This window comes from Triturus cristatus, chromosome 9, assembly GCF_964204655.1.
Source record: "Triturus cristatus chromosome 9, aTriCri1.1, whole genome shotgun sequence".
Classification (NCBI taxonomy): Eukaryota; Metazoa; Chordata; class Amphibia; order Caudata; family Salamandridae; genus Triturus; species Triturus cristatus.
In genome coordinates, this window is record NC_140592.1 from 720,721,165 (window position 1) to 720,741,982 (window position 20,818).

The 20,818-nt window shown below is 41.5% G+C and overlaps 1 long non-coding RNA gene across 2 annotated transcripts; it reads right to left on the bottom strand.

Annotated features, from left to right (window-relative positions):
* Positions 1-1,080: 1,080 nt before the first annotated feature.
* Positions 1,081-17,736, bottom strand: LOC146798601 (uncharacterized). Of its 2 annotated transcripts, none has more exons than XR_014969191.1 (4): positions 17,524-17,736; positions 13,681-13,749; positions 7,704-7,823; positions 1,081-1,940 (listed from the first exon to the last, which is right to left on the bottom strand). It is a non-coding gene; the product is annotated as an uncharacterized LOC146798601 (long non-coding RNA). The 2 variants fall into 2 exon arrangements; XR_014969192.1 differs by lacking the exon at positions 17,524-17,736 and adding an exon at positions 16,389-16,499.
* Positions 17,737-20,818: the final 3,082 nt, after the last annotated feature.

A 20,818-nucleotide genomic window follows, 5' to 3' on the forward strand; every position in this document is an offset into this window, starting at 1 on the left:
AATGTCAATTGAATTCTCCCTTGAACGAGGAGTGCGCCAAGGCTGCATTTTGGCTCTGTTACTTTTCATAATCTATATAAACAGTTTGTGTTCTTACCTGACCTTGGCTCCCATAGACATCCCTAAACTAGCCCACATTCAGGTGCTCGCATTGTTGTATGCTGTCGACGTCGTCCTAGTAGCGCAAACCCTGAATGCCCTACGGGCGCTTGTGGACTACTTTGTCTCCTTTATGAGTAGCTTGGCTCTAGTTACAAATTTTGGGGAAGTCACACATCATGGCATGTGGACCTGGCAAAATAAATACTTCCAAGCTTTCTATTAAAGGATAATCACTTAGCAGGACAAATGATTTAATCTATTTAAGGATAATTTTTAACTCAATGGGCTCCTGGCATCCGCAGCAAAATAGTTCACAACTCAAGCTTAGCAGAGCGAATTGCACTGTTTTTAATCTACCAAGAGCCGGAGGGAAAGGGATCATCTCCCCTCTTTTAAATATGTATAATGCTCAATGTGTTCCTGCAGACCTATACGGCGCAGGGGTTTGGGGCTATCTTAAGGTTTCTCCCCTTCAAGCTGAGGAAAATCGTAAATGTTGGAGGGTTTTCTTTCTCCCTCAATGTAGCTCAAATTTAATAACACACTCGGAGCTAAACCTGCAGCATATATCGGACACAGTAAACTTGGCACCCCTGCTGCTGTGGGTTAGTATGTGGCTTAATCCTGATGCCTCTCTATGTAGAGATATTATCACTGACTGTCACAGTTTGGACAAGGTGATGGAGCGCGGTTATCAGCTCTGGTTACACACACATACCTAATACTCGCTGGCATCAATTTTTGCGTTTGACCTAAAATTTGATATTCACCTTTACCAAATCTTACCAACTTGATTATTTTAATAGTAATTTCTTCTCCTCAATGAATCAGGTTGCTGAGTTAGTTTAAGGTAGAATTACATTAACATTTATTTTCAAATAACCACAGACTCAAGAAGTTTTGAAAACCTTTATCTAAATCAATAATTTGAGAGTCAAGAATCAATTACAGTGACAACCTTCACCCAGAAGGCAGAGTAAGTCAAATATAGCAAAGTCATTAATATGATCAATGAAGACGGTACCTGAAAAAGGGAGGGAAAGAGAGAGAGCACAGGCACAAAAAACAGATTTCGCCGAATTATATTTACCTATAGTCATAGATGAACCCAACTCCTTAAAGATGGGGCCAGATAGAATCTCCCAGGACAGGAATGCAGACAGAAGATCAGGCAGATTCAGATCTGGAAAGGTGACTTCTTCTAATGTGGCAACGCCAGCGTCGCACCACTCTCTGGTACTACTCTCCTCGGATGTCCCTCTTCCGAAGTCCCCTTCTAGATGATTAAATTATCGATCTGTATCTCAATTTTTCAAGCAGAGTTTCTGGAAGCAGCAGGGCCTGAGTCAGTGTCTCGGACAGAATATGGAGCAGCATACGCGTTGGGTCAGTGACGAGTCGGTATGACAGATCTGACAAGTCGGACAAGTTCTCCAGCTAACTTCCCTCAATTATACTATTCTTTATTCATGTACCACCCCCAAAAGTTTCAAAATTTGTGTTTTCCCCTATTCTGATTGGTCAGGACGAGGAGGTGAGTTCATCATACCATACCATACCATATTAAATGTAATGTTTTCTCTTTGGGCCATTAATTTACTTTCCCATAGCTTTATTTCCACCCGCATTTCACGTTATGCTTAATACAAATTTTGCAACAAAATATAAATGTCTTCATGCATTTAGGTCAAGAGTTCCTTTTCCCTGGCGTCTCAGTTCGGTGTGGCCTTGGCTTGGTTTCAAGTGGTGCTCTCACATAGTTCCGGCAGGTTCTTGTGTGCCTACGTGAACGTCAGATGGGTAGGGAGTTCAGTCACCCTCCGAGGTCCAAATATAGACTAATAATAAAGTCAGAAAAAGACACATTAGAACACAGAAATAAATGATTGCACTGTATACCACCTATCTCTACTCTATCCCCATTTACTTATTTCAATCTTTTGCATTAGTGTTTAATAGAGTTTACGAGGTTTAGTTCAAGCAGCAGCAAATGCGTTAACATGTGAGTTTCAAGCGGCCATTTTTAATGCTATTGCGCAGCTGCAAAGTTTTCCCACCAAGCGAAAGAGGACGTCATACTACGTAGGTGCAGTAGACGCATGCGCAAAAGAAATCCCGCGTATTTGGCCGCCATCTTTAGTCGCTTGGATTAATTGTTAGTAATACACATAGAAAAGCTTCCCCTAGATACAGTGTGTTTGTATGTAATGCAATATTAGTATTTACAAGAATTGTTGGTTACATTTATTACATTTTATTTGAGAGGATTGCATCCAAGCAAGTTTCTTTCACGAAACCTTGCTCCATCAAAGGGCCGTACAATCCCATGGCTAGATGATATTTGAAAAATCTTTGGTGCGATGGTACTGTCCGCCCTGTTCACGACCCCCTCGAGTATCAATAGGGATGACAAGCAAAGGGTTAAACGCTTCTTCTCAGAGCCTTGTATGACAAAAAGGCTGCATATTGAATTACGTAAGAGTTCTGTGCGGGGTTATTATAGGTCCTTGGAGCAGGTTGAACCTGTATTGTACCTGACCCTAGACCGCGAGCGCTGAGAGAGATCCATTCTCTTCTGCATTAGAGCAGGAATGGTCTGACAGCTTTCATATTTCTGGGAGGACTGTAGCACTTTGGTGGGGTCCTGCTCGCCTTGCCCGCGTGATGGCTCCGAAGAGCAAACGTTGATGCATTTTGTGTTCTTCTGCATTTTTTCTAACCGTCTGTTTCGACACTTTCTTAAACCCTTATTGAACACATTAGGGCACTGGAAATGTAGCGAAGAGCTATTTTTTCTTCAGCTGCTGCCCAGCCATGATGTATGTTTGAGGGTTATTTCGTTCCTTAAAGCAGCATTAAGATGCAGGAAAGCTATGGAAGGCTAGACTGTTGGTGTGGTTCACTCTCTCACATCATTACAAACAAGCAAACTGCTCCCAAAGTAATGCTCGGGAAGCATGGCTAAATTATTTTATTCTGTATTTTACTTTGTTTGACAATGCTGCTACACCATCTAATGCACTTTCTTGATTTTACATGGATTTTAGAATTTGACTTGTATTAGCTGAATGTTTTATGTCTAAGTCTCTTATATGACCAAGCTGGCCGAATAAAGATCTTTTTTTTTTTTTAGTTCAGAAACAAGTTTTATTAAAGGTAAAAAGGTGGCAGTATACAGTATAAATTATTGATCATAAGACAATGTATCGTAGAAATATTCCAGCATAAATATAAAAGTGAGAAGGAGGCTTAAAGAGACATAGCAAAAAGGAAATTCAGATAGAACACAATTCATGTTTAAAACAACTAGGAAAACATCAAGAAGAGTCATGGGGGTTTAAGCACTTCTTGCTGAGATGGACTTGGTAGACAATGTTGCAGAGCACAATTGTCAAAGAATGTTGTAACAGGTGACCATAACTGAATTCGCTTCACAGCCATTTGTAAAGGGAACAAAAGGAATGTATCCTGTCTATGATGATGACATACATCATACCACCAAGCCTTGTAGGAGATCTTTGTGAAGTCCTTCCAGTTTCTCGTTATCTGCTGAAAAGCAACTGCTATTAACAAGTCAACAATTCTGATAGTAAGCTCGCAGTTATCCCAAACTGGTGAGAGGCTTCCCAAGAAAATGTCCTTTGCATAGAACGGGATACTGGTGTCAAAGATTAAGTTAATTTGAGACCAAACCTGTTTCCAAAATTTATGTACAAATGAACATGAAAAAAGCATATGGAACAAATCAGCATCAGAGGATGAGCAAGACCAACAAGTGCTTTGTACATTAAGGAATCTTTTAAGGTGTGAGGAGATAATAAAAGCCTATTGTAAGTGTAAAACAATGTTTGTGTTAAACTAGCTGTTCTGGAGGTTTTACGTATTTTAGTCCAAATCTTATTCCACAATGATAGGGACCATACCACATTAAAATCTTGCTCCCAGGCGGACTCAGTTTTAGATTTTTGTCTTGGGGTACCTCTGGATTGGAGAAGAGAGTATAAAATAGAAGCTGTAGGTTTAGTACGTAATAGAGTGGATAAGCCAGTAGGGGCATCATTAATATGTGTAATACCAGAGACACAGGCAAATTGAGTGTATACACTAAGCACCGTACGGCGGAGAATATGATATTTAGGAAGCAAAGCGACGTGCAAGTTATAGGACTGACGAAGTGAATGAAAGGAAACAAATTCATTGTATGAAAATAATTGATGGACCCAGATCAATCCACACTTCCTCCAGGACTTCCAATAAAAGGGTCTATTATTTATCAATAAAGTTTTGTTGTGCCAAATGGTGGAGGCTAGAAAGGACTCCAGAGTGTCAGGAATTAAAGGGAGTAAAGGGGAAAGAAGTTTGGAGGTGTATTTAAATAGGGGAGTGGAAAGTGTTTGGGGTTTCCGAGAGAAAGAGAGATATTCTTGAAAGGAAAAAGGGGACATAAACGAACGTTCAACTGATGCCCATAAGGGACAGTCCATTGTAGAGGCTTGTCGTAATAAAAAAGCTTTTTGATAGACAGGGAAGTTGGGGAAATTAAACCCTCCCTCAGTTTTAGGACGTATTAATTTGGAAATGGCCATACGTGGTTTCTTATTGTTCCATAAGAAAGAAGACAATGTCGAGTTAATCAATTTGAATAATTTGGGAGGAATGGGGACCGGAATATCGGAGATAATGTATAAAACCATGGGAAAGAGCATCATTTTTATAGTGTCTAAACGGCCCCACCAAGAGAGGTACAAGGAATGCCATTTGGTAGTGAGTTCGGAGAGTTTCTTAATACAATTATTCAAACATAAAGTGACTGTGTCTTTGATTCTGGGTGTAAAATGCAGGCCTAAATATTTGATATAGGAGGATTTCCAAGCAAAATTCGTTGGGGCAAAATTGGCTTTAAAAGTGAATTTAGTCAGAGGTAAGATTTCACACTTCTCACTGTTCAGTTTATACCCTGAAATCAGTGCGAAGGATTGAACTTCTGTAAGAAAAGCAGGGACTGATTCGCCAGGATTCGAAATAAAAGGTAGAATATCATCAGCGTAAGCAGCCAGTTTTACATGAGTTTCGGGGATCTGAAAACCGTGTATTTGTGTGTTTTGACGAATCTTTGATAGAAAGGGCTCGAGGGCTAAGTAAAAAGAAAAGGAGATAGAGGGCATCCTAGACGTACCCCTCTGTCAAGATCTATAAACGGCGAAATGAGACCATTAGCACATACCGCAGCACGTGGACTGGAGTAAAGAAGTGAGATTAGGGCTATAAACTTCGGACCAAAACCAAACCAATGGAGAGTATAAAAGAAATATTGCCATTCAACTTTATCAAATGCTTTCTCCATATCAAGCGCTATAGCAGCAAGAGAATGTTTAAACTACGGGGCTTTGGATAAAATATTGAAAAACAGTCTCGTATTGTCGTTTATGACTCTCCCTTTCACGAAACCAGATTGCTCCTTACCCAGTAAATTTGGCAAAATAGGATCAAGACGTAAGGCTAGTGCTTTGGAAAAAAAATTGAAATCTAAATTAACCAGTGAAATGGGTCTATAGTTCTTACAATATTGTAAATCTTTGCCTTCTTTAGGAATTAGACAAATATGAGCTTCTGAGAAAGAGCCCGCCGATTTCCCCAAAGAAGTAAAAGAATTGATCAAGAGATGCAATTTAGGTACTAGTAATTTATAGAAGTGAAGATAAAATTCGACAGTGAAACCATCAGGTCCAGGTGCCTTATCTTTTTTTAAATGCTGGAGTGCAACCAAGAGTTCTTGTTGTATGATGTCTGTTTCTAAGGACATTAGATCGGGGAGGTTTGCTGAGTTTTATGTATGTTTGAAAAGAAATTTGAAAGCATGTGATTGGTAGGGTTTGTTTCAGAAGCGTACAGTGACTTGTAAAAAAGGGCGAATTCATTCAGAATTTCCGTATCATTAAATTTTAAAATAGAGCTATCGTCAAATATAGAATCGATGTTGAGTTTGTTATGTTTGACTTTCAAGTAATTGGCTAAAGTTTTACCAGCCTTATTTTTCCCACCATAATACTTTGCACTAGATTTCAGGAGGTAAAATGAAGCACTATCAGTTGATTCCTTATTAAATTGTAGTTTCGCTTTAATAAGGGCATCAAGAACATCTATTGAGTTGGATGTATAAAAAGAATGCTCCAGTCTCTTGATATCTTGAAAGAGGGAATTCAAGCGTTTGCGTGCAATATTACGCTTCTTGGTAACAAAGCAGATAATAAAATCTCTCGCTGAGGCCTTAAAGGCATTCCAAATAGTTGAGAAAGGTAGTGAACTAGTATCATTTATGGAAAAATAATCAGCTAAAAAGGAAGAAAACGAGGAAGAGAATACGGGATCCAGAAGAAGGGAATTGTTGAATCTCCATCTTCTAGGCGCATTAACTTTGGGTAAAATGTCCAAATCAATAGAAACTGGGGCGTGATCAGATAACAATATAGGTCCTATTTCTGCATTCAAAAGTGCTTGTGAAATATGATGAGAAACAAAAAAGTAGTCAATGCGTGTTTGAGAGTGATGCACAGGGGAATAAAAAGTATATTCTCTGATGGTGGGGTTACACAGCCTCCAGGCATCCAAGAGTTTGTGTTGTGTGATAGTATTAACAAAAGATTTATGTGATTTGTTGGGAATGAAAGAAACTTTGGAGTTTCGATCAACAAAAGGATCAAAAACCTGATTGCAATCCCCTGCGAGGATAAAATGATCTTCTCTGCAGAGGGCAATCTGTTGGGCAAATGAGAACCAAAAGGAGGAGTACCCATCAGTTGGCCCGTATACAGTTAGAAAGGAGACTGGAACATCCTTCAACATCAATTTAACATGAAGCCAGCGACCCTCTGCATCAGAGTCTTTTGATATATATTTGTAATTGAGTGATTTACGACAGAGCATCATAACACCATTACGTTTACCATCACCATTAGAGTAAAAAACGTCTCCTACCCAACCTCTTTTAAGTTTTAATGACTCACTCTCTGTTAGATGGGTCTCTTGCAAAAAAACAATATCAGCATGCAATTTAGCTAAATGGGTCAGTACTCTTTGTCGTTTTATAGGAGAATTCAGTCCTCTAACATTCCAGGACACTATTCTCAAAGGCATAGAAAATTAAGAGGACAACAAATCAAAAGGAAAAATAGGGAATAATGGATATCGACAAATCTATTGAAAGAAAGGGTCAAAAAAGACATGAAAGAGGAAAAAAATCATGAGTATGAGTACCAGGACCCAAGAGCAAGAGCAAAAAAGAATAAAGAATAGTGAAAGGAGATGAACGGTATTAGGGGTGAGGGCCCAAAAACAAAAGGAATTATAGCTGGAACTGTGAGACAGAGGAAAAAAATAGGAAAGAGATTTTGAGTTGAAGGAAATAAACAACAATAAAAGTGTAAAAATAGCCACCTTGAGATAAAGAGTGAATGAAATGGGAGTAAAAACAGGAGGAATTACACACCAAAAAAGAAGAGCTTCAACACTACCAAAAAGGAGAGTAGAAAAAATATATAGAGGGGAGAAAAACAGAAATAATAAGAAAACTTAAATAACTGAACTATAGGAGAAAAACATACCTATGAAAGGAGAAACCAGATGAAGATGGGGAGGGGGTGGAACCACATGGAATGGACGAGACATCTAGGGGTCAGCGAGGCGGAAGATCGGGAAGACATCAGAAAACAAGGATAGGGAATCTGCAGCAACAAAACAAAGCAAACGTTAAATTAATCTATTAGAACAAATTCAAACAGTAAGAATTGTGAACACTGAGAAACAAAATCTCAATCAAGAAAACATAGGAGACAATGCCTTCAAATATGCCAATAGCAGAAGAAAAAAAAAATAACAATTAAACTGCCAAGCAAATAAATGAGGGATAGAACGCTCAGACACCATTTCGAAGGAGAACCATGGCCAACATTAAGAAGAAGGTGCCGGACCAGAGGAATCCATGACTGTTGGTTTGCATGAGTTGATGAAGCTTTGCAGACGTATAGGATCTTCATATTTTGTTGTTCTGTTATTGTATGTGACTTTGAAGAGGCAAGAATGAAAAAGTCCATATCTGGCACCTATTGAACGTAATTCAGCTCGCATATTCAGAAAGGCTTTGCGACGGTTAGCTGTAGCTTTAGCATAGTCTTGTGCAAAATACAAGGAAGAGCCTGACCAAGTGATTTTGGGAGAAGCTCTGACCGCTGAAAGAACCTTTAACAAGTCGGTATAGTCGAGAAAGTATAAGATGACTCCACGTGGTCTTGATGAAGGCGTAGTGTGAGCTTGAAGACGGCCAAGTCGATGTGCTCGCTGAATATTGAGCACCGTTCCCTCTGGCATTTGAAGCAAATTAGGGATGAACGATTTGAAAAAAGTAAGAGAGTCTGTCCCTTCAAGACCTTTCCCCAGGCCATAAATGCGTAGATTATTACGTCTACTACGATTTTCCAAATCCTCGACTTGCTTCTGAAGTGTAGAGACTTGAGAATGAAGATGAGAAACAGTAACACAAGTCTCTTTGAAAGAGGAAACAGAATGTTCAACTGATGAGACCCTTGCTTCAAGTTGAGACCAGTTGTCTGTTAATACTTGTAGTTTGGTATTAGTCTCTTCCATAAAAGGACGCAAAGCTCTAATTTCCTCTAGCAACAGCTCCATTGACACCGGCGATGATGATTTATGCGGCGACGGAGGATCCTTTTTTAAGCATTTAATGTTGGACTTCCCTGAAGCTGTAGATGGGGGCTCCATTGTAATATCTGAAGTTTGAGAGGATGAGGCTAAAAAATCTTCCAATTTAGAAAATTCAGAAAAGATCTTTGAATTCTTTATAAAAATGCGTTTTGGTTTGGAAAAAGATGGGTGTGGTATCTTTGTTCTACACATAAAACACAATCAGCAAACTCCAGGATAATGCTATTGTAATGTGCCAGAAAACAATCACAACGGATAAGGCACTTAGCATATGAAAACACTGTTGAGGTTGAGCAGAGAGAATCCTCTAGCCAGTTGTAGCTAGTGCTCCCAGTATTCCAAGCAGATAACAAGGAATTGAGTAGAGCACCAGATAAAATGTTCTCTTTGAGAAAAAGAAAAAAAATATATTTTGCTAAAAATAGAGGATATCACTGTGGTAGGGAGGTGCTGTAGCCTGAGGGCCTGTTATGAAGAGGTGAAGGTGTCACCACACTGAGTGGTGCGTGCTGCTTACACGAAGGTGAGAAATGAGGACCAATGGTGAAAAGAAAAAAGCTGCAGCATCAAATTGCCACAAATTCCTTCACAAAAAAGCTGCCAGTCAACATTGGCAAGATTCTGGCAATGGGCAAAGTAATCTCCACAGGTAAATATAGCATTCTGACCACATTGCATGGAGTCGCGCTTACAAGAAGGTGAAGAAATTGGGACAAATGCCAAAAAAAAAAAAAAAGCCTGCAACATTAAAGCGCCACAAATTCCTTCACAGAAAGACTGCCATTCAGCATGGGCAAGATTCTGGCAATGGGTAAGGTAATCTTGGCAGGCAAAAATGACACTTTAATAACATGGTGAGGGGTCGCTCGCTCGCGCGAAAAATTCAAACTGGCGGCCGCGCTAGTTACGGAACTGCCAGAAAACTCACATCGGAGATAAAAGGGTCCAAAAGCCGCTACAGAAGTTCACAGGGGCCGTAAAGCATGCCCGAAATCTTCATAAGCTTGTCGGTTGTTTCAAAGGAGCAGCAGCTGGCCTCGAAGCGCCGAGTCTTCCCGACGGCCTGCGGAGCCTCACCCGGGTGCCGCCATTCACTCGGGCGCCAAGCCACGCCCCCATTGAATAAAGATCTTTTGACATCGACTTGACTTTATATGTGTTCAGAACAGAAGCTTTTTGAAGGTAATGAAGTGTATTACCAAGGCTACATGTCATTCTTCACTCCAGCGAGATGGGAAGGCAAAGGCCGTCCGTCAGGAGGGCTTACGACTTGGGTTGCATCTCATCTGGGATGTGTGGCAATTCGGATGCCGACCAACTCCGAGGACATTCTTGCGATTTCTCTATCATGGCCCAACCAAGTTAAACTGGTGTTCATTAATATTTATTCCAGGCCAATGGGGAATGTAAAGGAATCGCCGACCATAGATGATCTCTCTAATTTTTTAGTTGACCTACCGAGTGATTCATACTATGTTGTGGGAGGGGATTTAAATTCTCATTTTGAGCCACTCCCTGGTCTTCTGGATGGGCTATCATCTGAAGAAGAAGTTAGATGGGCAGTCCCTATGGTGGAAGCCCCACCCCCAAAGGCGTGGACCCCTTTAGCCGTGCAAATCACAGCCCTCACCCTGAAGTTTGGACTCAGAGCTTGTAATGGGCGAACAAAATCTGATATACCCAGCAAAACCACCTAAAACAGACTGGGAAGAGAGTCCCGTCTGGATTATGTCCTGGCTCAAATAGTGAAGTGGCCGACAATCCAGGACTTCAGGGTGATGGAAAGGTCCGATAGTGACCATAATGCACTGGAGCTCGACCTTGTCCATCCTGGCCCCCAAGCTCTTGTGAATAATGTGGTAGGTAACACCCCGGCGCTTCTCCTTGACAACAATAGGAGAAGGATCAGGTGGGAGCACCTGGCTACAAGCAAAAATAAACTCCCCAGGCTCTATGATGGGATAATTCCCATTTTGGAAACTGTGGGTTGCTTGGACACTGTGCCATACAACAAAGACTCCCAGGGTAAATTGTTCAAAGCCCATGAGGAACTTATAAAAGCTGCGGCACCTCATTTCACTTGTAGCCCACGAAAAGCAAAAGGGGGGCGACGAGGCAAAACATTATGGTACAACCTTGCTTGCAGAAGGGCAAAAACAGAGCTCCTTAAACTAATCAAGGAGGGTTTAGGTGGGGATAGCCTAAAACAAAGCAGACGAGTTTATAAGAAACTCACTGCCCACGCCAAGGCAGAATGGGAGGAAAAACAGTGTGAAGAACTCACTAAGACACTAGCGACCCAAAACCAACGGCTGTTTTGGAGGATTGTGAATGGGGGGTCGGGGAACCTAAAATCTGCATTTGAGCCTAATATTGCCCCAGGGGTGTGGCAAGCCCACTTCCAGACCCTATACAGTCCTGACCCGGGAGAATCTCCTGCTGTTGACGGGGTAGGCCGCCCGGACTATGAAGGGGAGCCGATAACGCTCGGTGAAGTGACCGTTGCCATCTCAGGACTTGCTTCTGGAAAGGCGCCGGGACTGGACGGTTTACCAGGGGATATGTTTAAACAAGAACCTACTGTATGGGCCCCTTATCTTACCGCCCTCTTCAACGGAGTTCTCGGTGGCATGGAAATCCCTAGTACTTGGCTGGGGGCCGAGGTGGTCCCCATTTTTAAAAAGGGCTCACCTCTCCTCCCAGCCAACTACAGACCAATCAGTCTGATAGATGTGGCACAGAAACTGTTTGGTAGGGTGATGCTGAATAGGCTCCAGGACTGGATGGAGGAGGTGGGAGCTCTCAGTCCATACCAGGCGGGATTCAGGAAGGGGGTATCCACAGTGGACCAGGTTTTTAGATTGAATCTGATCTACTGGCGGGCAGCAAAAATCGAGGGCGGTAGTTTGTACACAATTTTTGTGGACTTACGGGCCGCATTCGATCTGGTGCCCAGGGGGAAACTTTGGAGCATCTTGGCAGAGATGGGCGTTCCCCCGGACATCCTATTGATCTTACAGAGACTGCACCATAATAACTACGCCCGAGTGAGGTGTGGGAGGTCGGGGGAACTGACCGATAGATTCCCCGTTGACCGGGGGGTAAGACAGGGCTGTGTGTTGGCACCGACCCTGTTTTGCCTCTTTGTCAACGGGGTAATCGCCCATCTGAATGCCACCGAATATACTGACGCCCCGAAATTGAACGGCAGCAGGGTGCCCGCAATTATGTTTGCGGACGACACCCTGCTGCTATCCAAAACCCCCATGGGCATCCAGAGGATTCTTGACTCCTTCGTGGCCTTCTGTACTGATAGGGGGCTGGAAATTAATGCGGCAAAAACCAAATTTGTGGTTTTGAATCCGAGGCAAAAACTACGGCCAAATCCGCAATTGGGAGCTGGACGGCTTGAGAGAGTGACCACCTTTGAATACCTTGGTGTGACTCTCAACGAATCCATGACTTGGGGATCCCATCAGAGTAGGGCTAACCTTAAACTTACGCAAATGACTGGGGGTATTGCCCGGATGATGACTGGTTCATCATATCGCCCATTGGGGGCACTGATCCAGATATATAAGGCCCAGGCTAGGGGAGCGATAATGTATGGGGCGGAAATATGGGGCCACACGCCTTGCCAGAGTCTGTCATTAGTGGAAAATAAGTTTATAAGACAGATAGCCGCACTCCCGCCCAGTACTCCGCTCCTCCCCCTGAGGCTTGATCTGGGCCTACGACCGTTAGCTGACGAAATAAGCCTGAGACCTTTAGCATTCTGGCGTAGGCTGTGGAGCAGCAACGATCTCGTAGAATATAGGGCAGAACTGGCTGAACTTCTGAATCACCCAATAGCGCTCAACATCCCTTGGGTCAAAAATATCCAAGCCATTTGCATGGGAATAGGGCTCCCCGACTTATGGACTGAGCCAGCGAAAGCCGCACTAAATATATCCAAAAAGTCACTGGCCAAGGTCTATCATGAATATAAACTAACCAGGGCTCAAGCTACCCAGGCAGAAGGGTCCTTAGCTTCTGTGTTTATGCAGAACAAGGATTTCTATAGTTTTGAGAGGGTGTTGGATCCTATCTCCCCCGTACTGACCCGGAAGCTGTTCCTCCAATGGAGATACGGCACACTGCCGTTCCGGTCTTTCACAAGCACCTGGTTACCGGCTCCCTCCCTAAAGCAGTGTCCGGCCTGTGATGCCACGGAGGAAACTGATCTGCACGTGGTTTTTTTTTGCCCAGCCTACAAAATAGCACGGAAATATTGGCTTCTCCCGTTGATAAGGAATATGGGTTGCAGGGAATACGCACCAATGTATAGAATTTTAAAAACTGATCTCTCTGGCCCAATTGTTTTTGCATTAGCAAAATTTCTGACCAATGTTTGGCACACGCGTAACCGGATTCTAAAGGCGTTGGGTCCCTCTTAATAGTTTTTATTCTTATATTAGAGATTGCATATGTATACTGTAATTCTTTACTGTTTTCACTTTGATAACTGCTGTTTAATAATTTTTTATTTTAATTCTCGAATTATTTATGTATTTTATGCTTGTACATATTTTACCTGTGCTTTTATGGTCACTGACCGAAATAAAGCTATCAAAGATGAGGTATTATTAGCAATTACTGATGGTATCTCAGCCTGTACCACCTCCCACATGACTAATTCATCATTAACTAACTTATTTCCTAATTCCCCATACCTATATTCTTCCTATCTCTTTACTTCTTTTCCCAACACGGCTGGACATAGGCTTTCAAGAGGAGTCTTTCCATGAACGTAAACAATTTTAGCCAACTAAATAATTGATGCTGTTTCTGTTTGAAGATAGTAAGCGTATGGTACCTTACCAGTTTCGAGGTTCTTAACTGCAAGGATGGGAGGATCGGGATAAGGTACGTTTCCAGTTGTTATTGCATCTAAAAATAAATGATCAAATGTCGTAAATGTATTAGATCTCTAATACCTACCATTGGTTATTAAAAATGTAGCAAGGTCGTAAACCTTCCAATCCGGAAGAGACAAGCCTCCTTGCTTATTTTTCAAATTCAACTTTTCGAACTAATCCTGGGGTTAAATTCATACCAGATAAAAGTATTAACGAGTGAAATTAACATTTGAAAAATTCATTAGATAATGCTCATGGAATGGATATAAAAAAAATTCAAAAGGGGCAATATCAGCATTTTAATCAGTGCCACTCTACCAATAAAGAAGACTAGTAGCTTACACCTCCTTTCCAGCACACTTTTAATCTTAACAAATAAAAGGGAATATTTTAGCTTGTAAACTTCTTTGTAGTTTCCCCATACTTTAATTCCAAGATATCTAACCGGATTCTTATATTCTTGCTGTTGGTAATAATAATAGTTTCACTTTCTGAGTGAGTCACTTTGTCCTGCGTGGCACGGCACGCGCCTTCTTGTCTTTCTTCTTTGTGCCAAGGAGGCCATACATTGTCACAACCGAAATGAATTGACTTTTCTGTAGAGGAGTCTTCTAAAAAACAAGCATTTGCAATGCAAATTGGTCTCGCATTTGTGAGAGTTAGAGGTATTGGCGTTGTAAATAACAATGTTTTTTTACCTACCAAAGGAATGAAAGAGGAAATAATATGGAAACAGAAAGGATGCTAGATAAAGGAGGAAAATGAAACGGAGATGGAATGAATCTGAGGAAAGGGGACAACTGAGGTGAAAAGAAAATAGAGTGGAAAATGGCAACGGCACAATAAAGACAGAAGGATGAAAAAGAGAAGTAAAGAAAGCAAAAATGTTCAAAGACTGAAACATACAGAGAGAGCAGGAGAGACACAGCAAAAAGACTAGTAAAGAAAGAAAAGGAAAATGGTACAGATAGGGAGAAACAGGAGGAATAAAGATAAACAGAGATGTAAAAAGAATGGAAGCGAAGGAGAGAAAGACATACTGGCACTGAGATTAAGAGAGACTGAAATGCAAGGAGGGACTGAGATACGCACAGAATAAAAAGAAGTGGAAGGACGGAAAAGGGCATAGACAATGAGACTTTTACAGACAGGTACAAAGAGAAATGGAGAAAGATCGGGAAAGAAATCCATGTGTGTGTGACGTGGTCTTGCAATTAAGGCAACCTCTTAAGCGCACTCTGCTCTGGTGCTGCTGGTAGGCAGCGGTGCTGACAAACGCGTTTAAACAGGATGGTAGCAAATATAAATGTTGTAAATAAAGTGTTTAACAGCTACATATCTAACCTTATATTTTGCCCCATTTGCTAAGTAAACACAGCAGAGATGGTGTGAAATCGGTTTACCTTTAATGCCCGGGAGAAAAACTTAGCTTGAAGCGAACCTCGTTTGTTTCCGTCCCTTTCATTATGTCAGCAGACAATACAGTGTCATCAAGGACATTTCGGCACAGTGTCAGGAGCCTGACACTACGTTATAAATGCTTTAACATTGCCATGTCGCACCCAATGTGTGAAATCACCTAAGGGCACTCGGGCCCTTGCACATCACATGTTTGAATCCCAGCAGGACCGACTCAGCCTTTCATTCTTCCAAGGTCAATTGAACGAGCAGCAATGGGTTGAGTGAAACAAACGTCTGTCATTCACAGTGCCATAAAATGACAATCTGTAGGTACAAAGCTTTACATATAAAAACATATAAATATTAATATTACCATAATATTGACTAGCAGAAAGCAATTCAGGTAGGGCAAGAATAAAGTTTACTTTCCTGAAGTAAATACAACATCTTGCCTCCTTCTAAGTCATTGCTTATCTCTGTGGGTATTTGAGGGCTTTATAACATTTATTATGATGGCCATTAACATCACAGTTAGGATTATAATTATTATTGATTAAAGACATAGTAGTCAGATTTCATCCATTCAAGTCTAAGGGAAATATACAACATTTTCATGCCGAAAATAGCAGTCCCTGTAATTTAAAGAATGTTTAAAATGAAACGGGGAAGATACACCTTTAAAACAACCTCAGCAAAGAGAGAGGGAAGTTTACATACAAAGAATGTATCTAAATAAAGCATTTGCCTGCACTGGACCTTTAACGTATCAGCCAAGGTCACACAAGCTGTCAGGGGGTTCATGTAAAGTGTCAGTAGCAGCATCCTCCCTTTACACCCACCCTATCTTCCCCTATAGCAGATGTGCAGCATTAATAGATCGCGCTCCAGTCAACGATGGCAAACATGAAACTCTATTTTTAACAATTTAGTGGACGATCTATGCGTGTTAATTCAGTGCTATTCAAGCCTCTGTAAAGGGAATACAGAAGACTGTGCAGATCCAAAACAGATCCCCACTTCTCATCCACCCAGAATCCCCGCCAGCCTAAACTCCCGAAACCAGCTGCAGAATGTCACAAAATCACGTTATAAAATGTATAACCTCTATCTGCATATTTTATATTTATTGTGTTTACACATTGAATAGTTCTTGTGCTGCCTTGGGTGTATCAGAAATAGATCACAAAAGGTACCACAATGTAATTAATATCAATAAAAAGTACTATATGTTACGTATGCAGATGTGCCAGAAATCGTGCTATTTCTTACCATGGATGTAGGAAAGTCCTTGGCTCACGGGAGGCTTTGAGTGGATCATGACACCCTCTCATCTCTAGTAAACCAATAGTATATTACTCCGGGCCGATCTGCACACAATGCTTATGACATGGCCTTTTGTCATTTAAAAAAAAAAAGCTAATTAACCAGAGCAGGACGAGTAACAGCGATGAAATCTGGCAAAATCTGAATTAGGGCTCTTGAATGTTGGGCCAGTTATGTTCCCCTGTAATTTGAGTGCAACGGGTAATCTGTGATGCATCAAGAAGTGATTGCTCCAATGTGTTTTCCGCTCCTGTGTCAATGGTGTAACCTGATATGTAAAAGCTTAAAAAAGCTCAAAGGAGCAACAAAGTGAATTCACGGAAGGGACTAGTCACTTCCGACCCCCCCCCCCCCTTGTCCAGTAACCAGTCCCGCGGTGGAAGACGAGTCCCGTGTGGTGGATTGTTTATCCAAAGTGAACTCAGAGACTGACTTGAAGGCTTACTTGTACATTGTGTGGTCAAGGCTTACTTGTATATTGTGTGATCCTGGGCAAATCAAGTTATCTCCTTCTGCTGTCCTACAATTACATTACCTGCCACTTTTGGGGGCGGTTACAAACAGGCGAACCCCTATTATTCTTTAGCACGTCACATAATGTATGTTCTTTTTTTTTTGTTGCATATTTATTTATATAGCGCAAACTCAACCCGAAGGTACTGGAGCGCTTTACATAGCACCGTATTTACATTACACATTCAGGTACGGGGAGATTAAGTGATTTGCCCAGAATCACAGGATGTGAACGCGTCCCGAGGCTCGAAACCTGGTTTCCAGCACCAAAGTCGGCAGCGTAGCCGACGGACCACATCCTCTCCTGTTTACAAAAGAACATGACGTGTGCGTTGACCGCGCCATCCCTGACCCTGTCTTCTGTAATCCTCAGTTCCCAAAACGGAGCCCAGCCCCAGTGCAGCTTCTTTATATAATAGAAATACATGAAAAAGAAAACAAAATGATTCCTTTCATCTTCTCATTGAAATTACCCATTTACAGCGCCTAGAAGTACTCTCGATCGAAAAGAGCACTCTTCAAATGTTTACTCATTCATCCCTTCACTTTCATGAACTTCTATACTCACCTAGTCGATCCCCCCCCCGAGGCCTTTCTCCACTCTGCAGCGAAGAGTATTTAAGGATCTCTGAATGACAGTGGTTGAGCTCGCGCGGTAGAGATTCCAAGTACACTGCACCCAGAAAAGCGTAAGAATAAGAACGTGTTTTCCACAGCTGTAAAAACAAGCATTACGCAGCCCCCCACTATCCTAATGCTGATGGAGGCATGCGCGCTTCAGCTTTAAACATCTGAAGCTTAAGCGCGTGTGCCAGGATTGCTTCAAAAGTAAGGAAAAAGAAAATGTGCATTTTTTTCTATTTCTTTACTTCTGAAATAATCCCGGCACTCGTGCTTTAGCTTCAGATGTTTCAAGCTAGAGCACGGGTACAGCAATTGAAACCACAGTAAACAAATAGGGAAAAAATGGCGACCAGACGTTTTTTTCCTTTTATTTATTTACTTTTGTTGTAATGGTGGCACCCGCGCGGGTGCCCCATTGTAACAAAAGTAAGTAAACAGGGAAGAAAAATAAAGCATGTAATCAGTTCCCCCATTTCTAATATGCTGTCTGTAGCTTGAGAGGCTGTGGTTTAGCAGTTAGAGCTGCCCACTAAAGAGCTGGGGTCCAGTGTTCGAGCCTCGGCATCAGCTCAACATTTATTAATTATTTGCAAATTACGATTTTGCAATTACAAATAAATAAACAGGGATCTCGCTGCCTCCCCCCCCTCCCCCAGAAAAGAAAGACAAAACAAGCATCACGTGGCATCCCACTATCCTTGATGGCAGCACGCCGGGATTGCTTCAAAAGTATAGAAAAGGAAAATGTGCATTCTATTTTCTTTACTTCTGAAGTAATCCCGGCACTCGTGCTTTCGCTTCAGATGTTTCAAGCTAGAGCACGGGTACAGCAATTGAAACCAAAGTAAACGAATAGGGAAAAAATGGTGGCCAGACGTTTTTTTCCTTTTATTTATTTACTTTTGTTGTAATGGCGGCACCATTGTAACAACAGTATGTAAGCAGGGAAGAAAAATACAGCATGTAATCAGTTGTCCCATTTCCGATTAGCTATCCATAGATGGAGAGGCTGTGGTTAAGTGGTTAGAGCTGCTGACTTGAAACCTGGGGGCCAGTGTTCGAGCCTCGGCATGGCTCAACATTTGATAAGTATTTGCAAATTTCTATTTTCCAATAATACATAAACACAGGGATCTCGCCGCTCCATGAGAAAAGAAAGTCACAGAGCTACCGATAAAGGAAACACCCGCGGCCGCAAACGTTTCAAGTCTGTCAATATAATGAGCTTACCTTGAGCTCGTAAAACATATCACGTTAAAGTTTGAAACGTGTGACAATATCACGTGCTTGCCTTGAAGTAAAAAAAAAACAGAAAGGCACATTAAAAAAAGAGGTCCTTGAAAAACAACAGACCCAGAAAAAATGGACTAATACAAGTAAAGGGGCCAATAGCCATAGGCGTGCCCAACAGGGAAAAAGTAGGGACTTGGAACACGATTAGCCAATAGGAAGTAGTACATTTTTGACAGACACACTCAATAACAAATAGAAAAAGGGAGGCGGGGACTCACCCACTAAAGCATATACTGCATGTCTCAACGAGACAGCACATGCGCTGCCCAGGCGAGAACTAATGAATTAAGATCCATTGGGATGAAGAGGAGTAAAGAAATCAGTTGAATTTCTCCTGTGTTATCCTTGTCAGAGTGACTACCTCTTATGTGTACTTTGAAAGGGAGTTATTATTCAGGCACTTTTGGTTCAATTATTAGGGGGACAAGAGAATATTTTTAATTTTGTAAAAGTGTTGTGACTTGTATATATTTATTTGTGGTGCTTTTTCCGCCGTAATCTTTTACTTGAGTGTCTATTTCTTCATGTAATTTTAGACAAATATGCATATTTAGGGACAGTGGGTACTCTAGATGAAATTATGTGTTTGGCACAATTAATATTTTTTATTAATTTTGTGAGAAGTTGGCCTGGTATATGCTGGTCACTAGTTAAAGTGGCCACCTTGCACCAGTCCAATTCGACTCTTATGGTAGATAGGTTTAAGACAACCTTTTTAAGAAAGCTATCCTAGTGGTAGCTGTGGAGAGCAGCCTTCAGGCTAAGTCTCTGAGGAATGTAAAGCAGCTTGTTTTACCTTATAATCTCTTGAGTCACTAAATGAAGGGACACCACATAGGTATATATATAAAATATATATGTATTTATTACTAGACACACTCTACTAATCTCTTTATGAGATTAGAAGTCGAGGACATATGCACAAATCAATGTTTCACAACAAATAAAGCACTTATATGGCTGGGGCCCTAGGGGCGTACCAGACCATATACTAAAAAAGAGGTATAAGGATAACAACTTGGGAAGGGAGAAGGCCTAAGGTCTGCAGAAGCGCTGGGGCCTCACTAATCCACCCAAGGCATGTAATTAAAGGACCAAAACAACAATTTTATCAGAGGGTCAGAAGCAGAAAGGGACTTGGTTTTAGGACTGAAGCACCTCCAATCCCTAATAGACACAATGAAACCAACAGAAGGTGCACAGTCCGTTCAGAACAAAATAGCAAACTAATAGTTATTGTAAAGGCGTATACGAGATCCTGCGAATAATTGAGACACCCCCCCGTAGGAGATAGGAGTCCATCAGCCCACCCTTAATGGCGGAGCATCGTCATCTGGAACTCCAAGGAATCACTGTCTGAGCCCGAGATCGCAGATCACCCAGGACTCTGCCTGGTGCACAGGCTAGTGAAACCCAGAAGGAAAATATACTCCTGCCAGGGTGTATACCCAAGTAGTCGAGGGCTCCAGTGAAGTGCAGTGCTAAAGAGTGATGTGAGGTTAAAAATGAATACTTGATCAAAAAATGTGTTTAATATGGATTAACCAAGTTTCATGTCTAAAAGAACCTATAGTCTGATATAAATTTTGCAGGCTAATTCTTGGTTCGTGTAAAAAGTGTGGTCAACATGTTTCAGCCGGAGCGGTCACTTGACCCGGCTTTCATCAGGACCGTAAGATTGAAAGGAAGCTACTGCCAAGAATAATTAAATAAAGTGAGAAGAACAAACCCATGCAAACCAATTGTGAATGTGGGATATGTATGTGGCACTTGCCACCCTACCAGAAAAGCTCATACATTGAGCGTGAGGACAATGTCTTCATTCCTGAAAAAGAATATACACATAAACCTCATGCACATCAAAACAAAACTATTAATTGCCACCAGGCAGAGCTGAATCAGCAATGCCTTCATTATCAAAAAAACTCTTAATGATGTTTGGAAAT